Source organism: Zootoca vivipara, chromosome 16 (assembly GCF_965207765.1).
Source record: "Zootoca vivipara chromosome 16, rZooViv2.hap1.1, whole genome shotgun sequence".
Classification (NCBI taxonomy): domain Eukaryota; kingdom Metazoa; phylum Chordata; class Lepidosauria; order Squamata; family Lacertidae; genus Zootoca; species Zootoca vivipara.
Window position 1 is genome coordinate 21,209,842 of NC_142599.1, and position 17,170 is coordinate 21,227,011.

A 17,170-nucleotide genomic window follows, 5' to 3' on the forward strand; every position below is an offset into this window, starting at 1 on the left:
AAGCATTTGACAATGTCTCCTGGGATTTTATGTTTAAGGTTTTGGAAAATATGGGTTGTGGAGACACTTTTATAAAAGGAGTTAAGGCAATATATACTGATCAATCAGCAAAACTGATAGTAAATAATGTATTGACTGAGAATGGTAAAATAACTAAAGGAACTAGACAAGGCTTTATTGTTTATAACAGTTTTAGAAGTTTTCGCACAAAGAATAAAATGTAATCAAGAAATTAAAGGAATAAGGGTGGGACAGAGACAATATAAATTAAAAGCTTTTGCAGATGACGTGGTGATATCTGTAGAGGAGCCAATAGAGTCAATCCCAAAAGCACTGGAAGAGATAATTCTTTAGGGAGAAATAGCAGGTCTTAAAATTAATAAAGATAAAACTGAGCTCCTGGTAAAAAATATGAATGATGAGAGCAAAAATAAATTACAAAGTTCATCAGGCTTAAAGATCAAAAAGACGATTAAATATCTGGGTGTGTGGTTAACAGCAAACAATATAAATTTGTATCAAGATAATTATTTAAAAACTCAGGAGGAGATTAAAATAAATTTGCAAATATGGAGTAGAATGAAACTTTCATTACTAGGTAGGGTGCCAACCATTAAAATGAACGTATTACCAAGGATATTATTTTTGTTTCAATCCATACCAGTGATAGGCAAGCCAGATAGGTTCAACAAATGGGAAAAAATATTTCTAAATATATCTGGCAAGGGAAAAAACTGAGAATAAAATATAAAAAAACTGATAGGTGCGAAAGAGAGAGGAGGTTTCTCCCTGCTGGATATGAGATTATATTATGAAGCATCATCTGTGCTGGTTGAAGTAATGGTTGTTATTGAAGAATCCACATATTTTAGATTTGGAAGGTCACGATAATATTTTTGGTTAGCACACTTATTTGTGGTATGAAAAGGTGAAAGAACATAAATGTTTAACAAACCATATAATCAGAAACAAATTGTATAGAGTATGGGATAAGTTGCTGGAGACCAAAACACCCTATGGCTTTCACCTTTGAAAGCCATAGTGGTGAAAAACATGGAAATTTATTAGGAGAAGAAGATGGAGAATTTAAATTAAAAGAATTTAAGGATTTATCAGAGATGTTAATAACATGGTTACAATACAGTGGTACCTCTACTTACAAATTTAATGCATTCCGAACGCACATTCGTAAGTCGAAAAAAATTGTAAGTCGAATCCCATAGCATTGGGAGAAAAAATTTGTAAGTCGAAGCAACCCTATCTAAAAATTCGTAAGTAGAAAAAAATCCTATCTAAACCACATCCAAGATGGCGGATGGAGCTCCATTCGTAAGTAGAAACATTCGTAAGTAGAGTTATTCGTAAGTAGAGGTACCACTGTATAATCATTTGAATGAAGTATTTAAAAAGGATATGAAGCGGGGGTTTGGGGAACAAACATCACAACTAGAAAGAGACCTGTTAAACTGTAATGTTAAAGTGATATCTAAAATGTGTAAGATGTTATTGGATTGGGAGACAAAGGACGAACAAGTGAAATCTTCAATGATACACTGGGCAATAGATATTGGTCATAATATAGAAATGGATGCATGCGAACATTTATGGATATGGATATAACATTTACAGCATGTTACAGTTTAAGAGGAAACTATAGGAAAATGTTATATAGATGGTACCTAACACCTAGTAGATAGGCTAAAATGTATACATCCAAATCAAATATATGCTGGAAATATAAAGAGAAAGAAGGTACCTTTTTCATATGTGGTGGTCTTGTAATAAGGCTTACTGGTATCATGAATGGAAAAAGATGTTTAAGATAACATTTATTTAAAAAACCCCAGAAGCTTTTCTTTAGGGAATTATGGGATCAGAGCGACCTAAACAAATAGAAATTTATGTATGTATGCAACCACAGCTGCAAGAATGTTATTTGCCCAAAAATGGAAGAAAGAAGAGATCCCTATGAGAGAAGAATGGATACAGAAGTTAATGGACTACACCGAAATACGTAGAGAAACTTACCGGGAGAATAAGAAATCAAGAAAACATTTTTTTAAAGAAAGGAATGGAAATGGTTTATTGAGTATTTACAAACAAACTGTAAACCGATTAAGACATTGGCAGGATTAATGTAAAAACCTGCAGTTTCAATATATATATGGGATATATATGGGAATAGATATATAAAAGAATATGCTGAGATAATTTGGAGTATGCAGGAAGCTGAAAAGAAATATAAAGAACCGCAGAAGGAGGGGGAAGGGAGTCAGAGTTTGAAATGTTAAAATTATGATTGAATAATTATATATATATATATATATATATATATATATATATATATATATATGAATTGACAACCCTGGATCCAGGAGTACCTCCATGAGTACATATTCTTTTAGGCCCGGGAAGTGCAACACTTTCTGGTGTGGATTGTGCTTGTGGGATGTGATCCACGGTTAGCAGTCAAGTACAACATTCCTTGTAATGCTAGAGTGGACATGCAAGGGAACGTTTGGTCCAACCAGTTAAAACTTCCTGTTCCTCCTGGCTTGGAGCATCCTTCCTCTTCCATGTGACCAGAAGTGGGCATGACTTTACCTGTCCAGGTAACAAAAAGACGAGACATGCAGCACCCCTCCCTTCTTTTTCCTCTTTCTCCTTTCGTCTGCTTCCAGCTAGGACTGCTCTATTGCCTTTCAACCAACAGCAGCACAGGGATTGTCCCCCATATGGGGTAAATCCACGTTGCTATTTGTAACTTTAAGTCTTTAAGCCTGCCTTCATGATTGATACTGTGTACTGCCTGAACGTGAGTAAACATACTTTTTGTTGGCTATGAATAGGATTGTGGTGTCTTTATTCTTTTAAGAGGGATTCAAAGGAACTTACCAGGAACGTACAATTCAATCGGAGGCAGATTGAATTACATAATAGTAAGAGGTTCTAACGAGCCTGCAACCAGCTTTCTGCTGTGCATGAGAAGGGGAATGAAACTCTGCCACATAAGAAACATGCTAGCGCAAGTTAGGAAGCATGTTAATAAACAATGTATCCTCTTCTGCCACCCTTAATTTCTGAGCATGGGAAGAACTAGCGTCAGCCCAATATATTTGGCCACCTAAGTTTATAGACAAGATGGTGCCCACAGCATTGCTATTCAACGTACAGAAACTAATCAGATTGCTGGTTGCTTCTTACTTCAGTACCAGCAATGGGACTGTGTTCTTCGCTATATCGGAGGGCAGGGCAGGGCAGGGCACCCAGCACACCCAACCTAGCACATAAAGAACACCCACCGGTGGGCATACCTGCCAAGTTGCTGTCAGAGAAATAAGAGACCGGGCCGGAAATAGCAGAGCGGAAGTAGCGCTGCCGCCATTTTGGAACTGGGCGGAGCATGCTCAGAAGTGACTTTTGATGCTGCTTTGCCCAGTTCCAAAATGGCCGCCGCGCCAGAAGTCGCACTGCAGCCATTTTGGAACTGGGCAGAGCAGCATCAAAAGTCGCTTCTGAGCATGCTCCGCCCAGTTCCAAAATGGCCACCACGCCAGAATAAACCGGGGAAAAACAAAAAAAAGGAACAGCTGGAAAAACGGGGATTTCCCGGGGAAAACGGGAGACTTGGCAGCTATGCTGGTGGGACGTAATTGGTCCCCACTCCACACCACCAATTACCTACTGCCTAAGGTATTTGCCGGTGCCTGAAACCGCCTACCTACCGAACTTGGAACATCCATTTTAGAAAGGAACTAATTTTAAGTTCAGGTGTGGGGGGACATTTAGCTGTCCAGATTTTGCTGAACCTCAGTTCCCAATATCCTTGACCATTGGCCTTGGCCATGCTTGCTGGGGGCTGATGGGAGTTGTAGTTCACTGGCATCCAGAGGGCAAAAAGTTCCCCACACCTTTTCTAGTTCAACATGTCCTAAAAGGAACAAATTCCAGATTACGTTTGTCCCATCACGCAGCTAACTAGTTTGGCTCATGTTCAGTTTACAGTCCAACTCAAGTTCATCTGAATAATCCTCAGCAATTTGCACCCCCCCCCAATCATTCAGAATGGTACAAGCTTATGTGCTGAAGTATAAAATATACTACGGAAGACTAAGTAAACATTAAAAAAAACCACACACACAGTGAAATGTGAATTGTTGAATTTATTTCTCTGAGTAATTATGATTGTTAAGCTTATTATTGTTAAGACTACAAAAACACATGTAGGCTAAGGAAATGAACTAGAAATTGTTCCTCACCCAAAAGGAACTCAATTTATGATCAATTCAGCCAGCAATTATGGCAACTACTTTAAGGTGTACTTCAGATATCTTTGAGCGAGTTCAGTGAACTTTGCTAACCAAACAAGTTCAATTCTGTCTTGCCAGAAGTGAGCTTCTATTTATTGGCTCTCATCCATTTCTATGAGCAGATTGGGGGTGTGGAAACAATTGGGGCGGGGAATAAAGGAAATAAATCCCAAGACATTTTCAGGCAGCTTAAATGTAGAACCAGATGGATAAACAAATTCAAACTTTTGCAAGTTTCTCTTTCCGCATTGTCCAACCTTTCCTGTCTTCACCAGATCTCAACACCTAGAATCCCTCCCCCATTATCGGCCAAGATTAATTACTCGCTTCACTGCCTTTTGGGGGGCTTTCCCCATCTGATAAGATGTGAAGGAGACTGACAGAGCCTGCCAAGGGTCTCTGCAGCTCCACTCTTTCTGCCTTGGCAGAAACAAATGGTCTGTGAATGGCACCCGTGGCAGTCTTTTGCATAAGACATGAGCACCCTACTCAGTTGTCCTCTCCTCAACCTGAGGCCTGCTGCTGGTTGCCATAGCAACCAAGCCACAACTAAAGTTCCGCCTGGAGTGTGGCTGCTTCTTTGACTGGAATGTTTTTACTCTGGTTGCTGCTAATATACTGCTTCTAGGGTTGCCAATTTCCCGGACATAGCCAGGATTCGGCAGTCCGTAACAGTGCCCGGGCGGAAATCGCTTAAATGTCCAGGAAAATCCGGACATACGGTAACTCGTGTTGGAATTGTAGATTTTGGTGAATTTCCTTAAAAATAACTCAAAAACTTCATTTGTTTTGGTTGACTTTGTGAAAAAAAGCTCAACAACGTTTTGAAATATGGCAACCCTAATTGCTGCTATTAATTCTTGTTATCTACAGTGGTACCTTGACTTATGAATGACTCGACAACCGAATTTTTTGACTTACGAATCGGGCAAATGGCCACGCGCTTACGAATGTGTCGACATCCGAAAGGAAACCGTGACGGTTTTAGATAGGGATTTTTCGACTTACGAATTTTTAGATAGGGTTGCTTCGACTTACGTTTTTTTCCGTTTCCAATGCATTCCTATGGGAAATCACGTTTCCAATGGTGCTTTTTGACTTACGATTTTTTCAGCCTACGAAGGTGCCTTTGGAATGGATTAAATTCATACGTCGAGGCACTACTGTATTTAACACAATCTTTATACCACTCGGTCACCAAAAACTTCTGTTTTGCATGAAACAATATCAAATATGCATTAACCCTCACCCCACACAATAAAATCAAAAGTTAGAAACAAGCTGATCTAAAACTCATCAAAATGTAAGAGTTGTATCCTATCTCAGCCATTCTCAGAGGAAGATTCAGGATGGACAAAAGAAAATACTTCTCAACACAGTGCATAGTTGGAAGTATGGCATTCACTCCCATAAGGGGCAGCGATGGCCACCACAGTCCAATGCTTTAAAAGGGGATTAGAGTTAGACAAATTCATGGAGGATAAGTCTATCATTGGCCACTAACCACTACAGCTATGTTCTACCTTGACTGTTGGAGGCAGTATGCCTCTGAATGCCAGTTGCTGGGAATAGAGAGCGGTTGTGCTCAGGTTCCATTTTTGGGATTCCAATAGGCATCTAGTTGTCCACTGTGATAACCTAGTGCTGAACTAGATAGGTTTTTACCTGATCCTGAACTTCTTATGCTCCGATTCTCACAGTACCCCAGAATAATCCCAGAATGAGTATTCTACCAATAAGCCACAATTTCCACTTGTGGGTATCCCATGGGCATGTGGGTAGCCACTGTGAAAGCAGGATGCTGGACTTTGGCCTGATCCAGTAGGCTATTCTTATGCTCACGTTTGTAGGCCCACCACTGATTCCAGTATAAAGTGCTATTATCTTAAATGCATGCTGTGAATGTTGCGGAAAGGACAGAAAACCATGGAGAGGTGACATGAAATGGAGTATCCTACAGAAGGGCATGCAAAGCACATGCTCTTCCAGACCTTCCATGTGTCCCTATTTTCCAGGGACAGTTCCGGATTTACAGAAGCTGTCCGGGTTTCTGATTAGATGCCGAAATGTCCCGCTTTTCCTTAGGAAGTCTCGATTTTCATTGGAGAAATGATGGAGGGTATGGAACAGAACAGGGGTGAGCAACCTTTTCCAGCTGTGGGCCAGTCCACCGTCTCTCAGAACATGTGGTGGGGCGGACTATATTTTGAAAAATATATATGAACAAATCCCTATGCCCCACAAATAACCCAGAGATGCATTTTAAATAAAAGCACACATTCTACTCATGTAAAAACACCAGGCAGGCCCCACAAATAACCCAGAGATGCATTTTAAATAAAAGGACACATTCTACTCATGTAAAAACATGCTAATTCCCAGACCGTCCACGGGCCGGATTGAGAAGGCGATTGGGCTGCATCCAGCCCACGGGCCTTAGGTTGCCTACCCCTAAAATAGAACATCCCTATTTTCATTGGAGAAGTGTTGGAGGGTGTGGAATAGGATGTCCCTATTGTCCTCAGAGAAATGTTGGAGGGTAAGCTCTTCCACTGAGCCCACAGCCCTTCCCCATACTGCCTCTGGTTTGGGGGCAAGGGTGAAATTGCTGAGTCAGTGGTGGAGGACGTTGCAATGGGGTAGCATGTGCAGAACAGGGTCAAGAATGACCAGTCACTCTAACCTACTCTACCGACCCACCCCCCAAAAGAGGTGGGGTGGGGAAAGAGGAGAGAGAATGTGAAAAGGAAGGGGGTGAGGAGAGAGAGAGAGAGAGAGAGAGAGAGAGAGAGAGAGAGAGAGAGAGAGAGAGAGAAGCTCTCTGCTTGTTCCTCTCACTTGGTTCCAGCTGCTGTGTCTTTCCAATGTCCTTGACCCTTTTGTGAGGGAGGTCAGTGTCTCATCTGTATTGCTCACTACAGAAAGCCAGCGACAGCTCACAATGCATCACAGCAGCAGTCATGCTGGAGCGCCCGTGTCATTTCAATTCATCTTTCTCCAAACGCTCCTTGTCACGGCCTGAATCTCTGACTAGAAGGGGGTGGGGGTGGGCAGGGAGGTGGGCGGGTGGCAAAGACAGAGAAGGGAGAGAGAGAGAGAGAGAATGCATGAAGGGGAATGGGTGCAAAAATGAGTGGATTGAGGGGAAGGGGTAGCTCAGTGGTAGGGCACCTGCTTTGCATGCAGAAGGCCCCAGGTTCAATCCCCGGCATCTCCAGGTAGGGATGGGAACGTCCGCCACCTGAAATCCTGGGGAGCGCCTGCCAATCAGCACGGAAGATACTTAACTTGATGGAACCAATGGTCTGATTCTGTATTAGGCAGCCTCCTATGCTCCTTTTCCATTCATCCTTTATTTAAAACCATGAGGACTAGAGCCCTCCCGCTCTGTCTGGGAAGAGCCACAGCTTAGTGGTAGAACTTTGCATGTGCCATGTCCCGGGTGAATCCCCAATGGTAGGGCTGGGAAGAGACTCTTGTCTCCAGCTCTGGAGAGCTGCTGCTAGTCAGTGTCAGCAACAATGATCGAAATGGATTAATGGTTTGGTGGTAGCTCAGTGGCAGAACATCTGCATGGCAAATGAAAGGTTCCTGGTTCAATTTACAGCATCTTTTGGTAGAGCTGGAAAGAGGCTCCCTGTCTGAAATTGTAGGAGCCACTGCCAGTCAGTGTAGACCAGGCATCCCCAAACTTCGGCCCTCCAGATGTTTTGGACTACAATTCCCATCTTCCCTGACCACTGGTCCTGTTAGCTGGGGATCATGGGAGTTGTAGGCCAAAACATCTGGAGGGCCGCAGTTTGGGGATGCCTGGTGTAGACGGAGGGAACAGTGACTGGAAAATGCACTGGGGAAAATGGAATAAGTATTGCTTGATTTGATGCATTTTTTATTTATTTAAATATTTATGAACTGCACTTTCATTAAAAACAAACAAACCCCAGAGCAGGTTGGTGTACATTGTACAAAACAGCAATAAGATCAATAGAAACATCAATAAAAGCATATGAAAATACTGGTTGGTAAAAAATAATTTCACACTGCAAAGACCTGACCAAATGACATCATTTTTAGGAGACATCTTAAAAGAGACAGATTCCCAATGAACCTCTAGGCCAGGCATGTCAAACCTGTGGCCCTCCAGATGTTTTGGCCTACAACTCCCATGATCCCTAGCTAGCAGGACCAGTGGTTGGGGAATTGTAGTCCAGATGGGAATTGTAGTCCAAAACATCTGGAGGGCCGCAGGTTTGACATGCCTGCTCTAGGCTACTGGCAGGGAGTTGCCACACTAAAGGCACAGTCCTTACTAAAAGTCAACCAAACATTGGGGATATGGGAAACCCCAAGATGTGCCCCATCAGTGATCAGCAAAAGGATCAGATGGGCGTTATGGTATAAGATCCATGCCATCAGGAATTGACCTAAATTAGTGGATCAGTTAGTGTTGTGCCGATCAGTTTCCTGTAGCAGGACCAGGTGAAATCTGGTTAGGTTCCCAGCTTCAGATTCTCTAAAATAACCCGCAGGTGCAGAATATGACTGGAAGCTCAGATCAGAAACTGGGTCATAACTACATCTTCTCATAACACTGATACAAGATCAGAACTAATCCCCTCCTCGTTACTCTCTCAAAGTCCTTTAAACATTATCCACTCTTGCTCAGATCTGTTTATCTTTTTTCTCCCTTGTCAAACCCCCAAAAGTTCAAGCGATTTCCCTCCAAGCTGGCATTTCCCCACTATTTAATATACCATTCTCTCAGCCGAGGAAGTTATTCCTCCCCACCCTCAGTATTTTGCATACAAAATCTTTGCTGCTAATATCATATGAAGCAACAGGCTTCGCTCCATCAGCCAGCATAGCCAATGGTCAGGCATGGGGTGGGGGGTGGGGAGGAGATATCTGATTCAGTTCACATTGAAAAACAAAGCTCCCTAATTCACACTGCCCGAGATCACATGGGAAATAAAAAATGGCCAGCCTTCAAAATCAGTGTTTCTTAGAATCTAGCAGTTCTCCAGCTAAAAGGTAAAGGGGCCCCTGACCATCAGGTCCAGTCATGTCTGACTCTGGGGTTGCGGCACTCATCTCGCTCTATAGGCCGAGGGAGCCGGCGTTTGTCCGCAGACAGCTTCCAAGTCATGTGGCCAGCATGACAAAGCTGCTTCTGGCGAACCAGAGCAGTGCACGGAAACGCCGTTTACCTTCCCGCCGGAGCGGTCCCTATTTGTCTACTTGCACTTTGATGTGCTTTTGAACTGCTAGGTGGGCAGGAGCTGGGACTGAGCAATGGGAGCTCACCCCGTTGTAGGGATTCGAACCGCCAACCTTCTGATCAGCAAGCCCTAGACTCTGTGGTTTAACCCACAGCGCCACCTGGGTCCCATAAGCAATGCTTATAAAATGCATATATGCAGTTGTAAATTGTGCTTTTAGAAAACCATATATTGGTCAAAATAACATACCACCTTGGAGAGCAGTGGTCCTAGCATTTCAGGGCCTCTAATATTTTCTTTAAATAACATATTCAAGGAACTTAATCAGTCTGATTCCAAAACTGACTGCGTTTTTGTTGCCCTGAGACACGGCAAGCCAATGCGGAACACCCTTCAGATATAGTTGGAATGCAAGTCCCATCATCCCTGACCGTTGGCTTTGCTGGCAGCAGGGGCTGATGGCAGTTGTGTCCTAGCAACCCTTGAAGGGCCACAGGTTCCCCATCCCTGGACTCAAGAGTCCACTTCATCAGATGATTCAGGCCAAGCCAGACATTAAGTTAATGGTGGCTACACATCTGTTGCTCTGCTTCCCTTAAAGCAGGGATGGGGGACCTTTGACCCTCCACATGTTGCTAGACTATGAATTACATTATCCCTGACCATGGACCATGATGGCTGGGGCTTAAGGGAGCTGAAGTTCTAAAAATTAGGAGGACATTGTGTTGGCAATTCCTGACCTGAGATCAGGTATGATGAAAACAGTAGAGTTTAATAAGGAAAAAGCTTCTGGCGGGTGGAGTTCATAATTCTATAGAGCCTTGCCAGCTTGTGTTGGAATCCAACACACAGAAGCTCCAACCAGCATGGTCAATTGTCAGGGATGTTGTGTGTATGTGTCTGTGTTGAGTGTATGTGTATGGGTGTGTGACTGTGGTGACAGCCACTTTTGGAATGTGGACCCTTGCCGATTTCAGTCAGGGCAACATGGCCCTCAGCTCGAGCATCTTTCTCTAACCCTGCTTCAGCTCCTTGGAACATTGAAAGCTGTCTTGCACTGAGTCAGATCTTAGGTCTAACTCATCATTGTCAGCAGTGGTTCTCTAGGGTTTCAGATGGTGTGTGTGTGTGTGTGTCTGGGGATGCCAAATATTGAACCAGGACCTTCTGCATGCAAAGTGGATGCTCTGCTACTGAACTCTGACTCTTCCCACTATACCACACAGGCTTCCAATCGCTCTGCAGGTAAAGGCAAAGCGATTTCTCTGGTCTTCTCTGTGTACACCTGAGCGTTCCTTAGTAGGGCCCTGCTGGATCAGGCCAAAGACTCATCATCAAGCCCAGTGATTTGTACTCACAGTAGCCAGCCAAGATGCCCCAGTGGAAAGCCTGCAAGCAGGACCTGAAAACAAGAGCCTTCTCCCCTCTTGTGGTTTCCAGCAACTGGTATTCAGAAGCATTACTGTCTCTGACAGTGGAGGCAGAACACAGCCCTTGGGGTTGATAGCCATTCATAGCCTTCTCCTCTTCCATGAATTTGCCTCACCCTCTCTCTTGCAGGGATATGACTCCCAACCCTTAAAAGCAAGCCATACCCAAGAAGCATCTGAAGTGGGCAGCTCAAAGGATGTGTTAAAGGCCTTCATTCAAAGCCACCTCAGCTGATTTCATTATTTGGGAGCCACACGATGGAAGACCGTGCAACAAAGAGGCGGCCTTCAATGTTGGAGGCAAAAGGCCTGGATCTCTGGCTTCCGTCCTCATCGCCAAGAGGAGCCAGTTGGCAGGAATCTCTCCCAGCCTGCTTTGTTTGGCACCGGAGTCCTGCTGAGAAACTCGAAATCTTCCATTGCAGGGGCCTTTTCTTCCCATTCCCCATGGAGATGAGTTTGTTTGTTCTGTTTTCATGTAGGCTCTCGAGGAAAAAAAGAGAACGTCTCTAATAGGCCAAATGCTGAGGACAACAACAACATCTGCTGGAACACAAATGATTGCAAGCAGAGCCCACTTCAGGGTGTGCAATGAATGCCCTGTGTTTTTTCAGCGGGGGCAGTGCTCCCTGGCAGCACATGCTGGCATCACAAATCCACCCCTTCCCGAGGGGCCATGGCCAGTTCTCCTGGTGGCTGCTGCTGCAATGGAGCCCATTCCCATTGCCCTCTCAAAAACAAACAGCACCACCAAAGGCAAAGCCATGGCAGAATTAAAGTACACCAGAGACTCCCAAGAGAAAACCTAATATGGGTCCCATATCACAAGCTCCTAACTATAATCATTTGGTATTTTGGTAGCACTTTCCCCCAATTTACAGGGATGGCTGGATCTGCCTGTTTTGGTTTCTCATTTTGCCAACCTGAAATTTCGTTTGCAATTTTTTCTCTTTAAAAAAAGAAAATTCACCTGCAAACTTCTCCTGAAATATATACGTTTATATGCAATTTTGCCTAATAGGTGCATTTTGGAAAAGCAATTCCCCCAGATATGATGCATTCCCACCCCCATAATATGTGGGTTTTAAGTTCAGTTTTGCACATCTCCATATCAGTTTGCATTTTTTTTTAAAATAAATAAATAAATAAATAAATAAATAAATAAATAAATAAAGCAATTCCTCATGAAGATTCACAAGCATTTAAGTGCATATTGCTCCTAATAATGTAGACACATTTTGGTAGGCAATGCACACATTTTTGCAAACCAACTTTTCCTTACACTATGCCTTTTAGTATGCTATTTTCATTAAGATTTGCATTTCTATGCACACTTTACCTTGGTATATGTGTTTTTGCACACACTATTTGGTTGGAAAACTGCACTGTGAAATTTGGAGAACCACCGTGTTTCAGTTTGTGGATTGTTTTGGAAAGTGTGAATTAGGGAGGTTTGCCTCCTTAGGATATTTGGAGTAGAGAGTTGGTGCATAGATGGCATGCAACCAAACCAGATTCATTGCGCACAGCAATCTGTTAAACATTCTGGAGCTTTTTTTATTATTATAAAGCATTTCATTAAGTTTTCCAAATAAACACATTTAAAACAATAAACAGAACAAACAAACATTCAAAAACAAATACAACACACACAACTATCTTTTTAACAATTCTTTCCAAATTTCTTCTTCTCAATGCTCTGCCGAGCTTGACTTCCCTCCCTCCCCTCATTTGGTTTTCTATTCAGCTCTTATCTCGCAGTTCCTTTATTCCATCCATTTAAAATCAATTTGTAGGATTTATTTCAGTCCTGCAAGTGTCTTTAAACTTCTACAGTTCTTTTCCATATAATCCACAAATTTACTCCAGTCTTTTTGGAACCTTGTTTCCCCCTGGTTCCGGATCCTGCTAGTCAGTCCTGCTAGTTCCCCATAGTCTATCATTTTTGTCTGCCACTCTTCAATCGTCGGTAAATCCTGAGTTTTCCATTTTTGGGCTAATAAAGTCCTAGCCGCGGTTGTCGCATACAAAAATATTATATAGTCCTCCTTTGCAATCTCTTGTCCTATAATTCCTAATAAGAATGCCTCTGGTTTTTTGGGGGGAAAGTATACTTAAGAATCTTTTTCAGTTCATTATATATCATTTCCCAAAATCTTTTAACTTTTTCGCATTTCCACCACATATGATAAAAATCTCCTTCCTTCTCATTACAAAACATTCTGGAGCTTTAAACACATCACCCTGCAAACTAAGAACCTTGGCAACTGTAGTTTACCCCTCATAGAGCTACAGTTTCCCTGCGCCCTTGACAAACCACAGTTCCCAGGATTCTATGGGACGAAAAATGTGGTTTTACATTTATGGCGTATAGATGCAAAGCAGCAGTGGAATGCATCCTACTTTAAAAGCCAGGGATTGACAGATTTTTTATATCTTTTTTGCAGATTAAGTGAATATAATGGAAAGAAAAAAAGCACCACACAGTGGAAAGTAACCTCAAAGGTAATCAATCCCATCTCCAACTCCGATTGCGGAAATCTGCTGCTGCAGTGAATGAGCAGATTAAGTAAAAAAAGAGAAAAAGAGAGAGTCTCATTGGAGTGTATAATTGCAATGGCGGGTGCAATCTCTACTTGGTGTGATACAACAGGGTGTTCAAAGTGTACAAGAGCACTCCTTTACTGGAGTGAAAATTGCTCTGGGGCAGGGTATGGTGTGTGGGTCAACCTGCATCTCTTCTGGCTTCATGCTTCCATGGCTCTCCTTCCTGAGTTCTCCGCCATCGCAGAGATTTCAGAGCTCCAAGCCATTTTTGTCTCCCACCTCCTTGCCGAGCCCAAGACGGTCCTGCTCGCTGTCCGATATGTTATCACTCCTCCAAGCAAACATAAATAAATACCTTGCCACCCCACCCCATATTTCCTCCCTCCAGTGCAGAGTGCGTGATGAATACGCTAACACTGGCCCCATTGTTCCACCGGCAGAGAATAACAGGTCTTCGATTTCTGGGCTCTGGTCATTAGTGCTTTCGCTGACATCCGGCTATATTTAGACCCCGTTAAGAATGTCCTTTCTGAAAGCCTTGCGTTGCATTGGAGCAGAAGCACGAGGCTGTCCTGCGCATTCTGATGGAAGGAACCGTACACAGCTCAGCTCAGCCCCCTTAGCTAAGCTGTCAATATTAGTGATCAGGGCTGGCATTGATTTCTCTCTCTCTCTCTCTCTCTCTCTCTCTCTCTCTCTCTCTCTCTCTCTCTCTCTCTCTCTCTCTCTCTCTCTCCCTATTTCCCAGCGACACTCCCAGATTTACAGAAGCCGTCCCATGCCCAATTTGATCCTGAAATTTCCTGCTTTTCCTTAGGACCAGCCAGAAGGGTGGGGTATAAAGAAAATAATAATAATAATAATAATAATAATAATAATAATAATAGTAATAATATAAAGGACCCCTGACAGTTCAGTCGCAGAAGACTCTGGGGTTGTGGTGCTCATCTCGCTTTACAGGCCGAGGAAGCCAGCATTTGTCCACAGACAGCTTTTCCGGTGCCAGCATGACTAAGCTGCTTCTGGCGCAACGGAACACTGAAACCAGAGCAGCACATGGAAACGCCATTTACCTTCCCACCGGAGCAGTACCTATTTATCTACTTGCACTTTTTGGCATGTTTTCGAACTGCTAGGTGGGGAGGAGCTCGGACCGAGCAACGGGAGCTCACCTCATCACGGGATTCAAACCACCGACCTTCTGATCAGCAAGCCCAAGAGGCTCAGTGGTTTAGACCACAGCTCCACCTGTGCCCCCAACAACAATAATAATTAGGGCACCTCTATTTTCATCTGAGAAATGTTGGAGGATATGTAAATGTCTGTACCATCAGCACTGGCGTTAGGTCACAGCTCCAATTTGTCCCTTGCGACCTCATTTTTAGAGTCAGACACCCGGTGCTGGAATAGAGGAATAAAGAAGAGGACCCACCCCATCAGAATATCGTCTGAAGACTCATGTTACAATCACCATGCTGTTAAAATCATGCTGCTGTAGTGTAGCGTGGCTGAGTCCAGTCTGTTCCTCGATGAAAGACTGCCTTGAGTTTCTCTGGAGCCAGGGATGCCCACCTATTTTGATGGCTTTAAAAGAGGATTGAACAAATTCATGGAGGAGAAGGCTATTACTAGTCATAATAGCCGTGCTCTGCCTCCATTGATGGAGGCAGAAATGCTTCTGAATACCAGTTGCTGGAAACCACAGGAGGGGAGAGTGTTCTTGCACTCAAATCCTTCTTGTGGGTTTTCCATAGGTTGGCCACTCTGAGAATAGGTAAAGGTGAAGGGGCCCCTGACCATCAGGTCCAGTCGTGTCCGACTCTGGGGTTGCGGCGCTCATCTCGCTCTATAGGCCAAGGGAGCCGGCGTTTGTCCGCAGACAGCTTCCGGGTCATGTGGCCAGCATGACTAAGCTGCTTCTGGTGAACTATAGACACTGGTCTGATCCAGTAGGCTCTTCTTACATTCTTATGTTGTAACTTACCCGGCTTCGGGCCGGTGCCCGCAGCACCGATCATGCAGCGGGCCAGAGGGCGGGGGAGCGTGCAGGAGCGCGCACCCATGTGCATGCGCAAATGCTATTTCTGGCACACCTCCGGGTTCAAAAAACACCAGAAATAACTTGTGTGCATGTGCATGGACCTCATCAGACCCGGAAGTGCACTGGAAATGATGCTTGCACATGTGCGCAAGCTATTTCTGACGCTTTTCGAACCAGGAAGTGGGCAGCTGTGCCGCGCCGGTAAGTGCGGGTGGCGGGAGTCGCCAGGGGCCACATAGAAGAGCCTCATGGGCCGCAAATGGCCCCCAGGCCATAGTTTGGGGAAGCCTGTTGTAAGAGATGGGGCTGGGAGCTGGGACTGGGGAACAGGATACAAACACAATGTGGGACTTGAAACAAATTCATGTGTTGTATTTCCCCTCTGTCTCCTAAGAAAAGTACTCCAGGGTTCTAGCTAGTGTGGAACAGAAGCCTTGAAGTTGTTCCTCTGCTGCAATCGGGCCTCAACCTCAGATATTTTAAAAGGAATTGAATGTTATGCACCCTCCCCACTTTGAATACCCCCTTTCAGACACTTGCTATAAGGCACGGGTGTCAAACACAAGGCCCGGGGGCCAAATCCGGCCCGCCAGACCTCATCATGTGGCCCGCCGAGCGCCCCAGCCAGCGCGACCCAGCAGCGGGACCTTGCTGCTGAAGCGCCGTGCCGACAAACAGCTGGGGCCGGGGGGGGGTAGAAAGGCGGCCGGAGCAGCGCCGCACAGAGAGTCCCGAGCCTCTGGGACGCAGCAGTGCTCTGTAGCACTTTGAATCCTCCTCCTCCTGCCATGGCTCGGCGCCTGGAAACGGCTGCTGCTGCTGAAGCACAGACAAAGCACCCAGCAGCGCCACGTGAAGGAGGAGGAGGATTCAAAGTGCTACAGAGCACTGCTGCGTCCCAGAGGCTCGGGACTCTCCGCACGGCGCTGCCGGGCACCGACCCGGCAAGCCGCCGCCTCCTCCTCCTCCTCTTGCCTCACCTCCTCCTCCTCCTGCCGCGGCTCAGCCTCACGAACATGCAACTCTGAGGCTTTACGCACTTCTCCTAAAACGGACACCCGCTGCCTCACGCTGCACGGGAAATGCTTTTTGCCCCTGGGTCCCTTCATGCTCTTTTCTGACGCTGAATCAAGGCGGCGACCCCCCCTCCCTTTCTTTCTTTCTCTCTCTCGTTCTTATTCTTTCTTTCCCTCTCCTTCCTTCCTTCTTTATCTCTGTCTTCTCTCCCTCTTTCTTTTTCTTTCCTTCTTTATTCCTTCTTTCCTACTCTTCTTTCTCTCACCTCTTTCCTTCCTCTCTCCCTCCTGCTCCCTCTTTTCTTTCTTTCTTTCTTTCTTTCTTTCTTTCTTTCTTTCTTTCTTTCTTTCTTTCTTTCTTTCTTTCTTTCTTTCTTCCTTACTTCCTTCTTCCCATCTTTCTTCTTCTCCCTCATTCTTATTCTTTCTTTCCCTCTACTTCCTTCCTTCTTTCGCCCTTTCCGTCTTCTCTCCCTCTTTCGTTTTCTTTCCTTCTTTATTCCCTTCCTTATTTCCTACTCTTCTTTCTCTCCCCTCTTTCCTTCCTTCCTCTCTCCCTCCCACTCCCTCTTTTCTTCCTTCCTTCCTCCCTCCCTCCCTCCCTCCC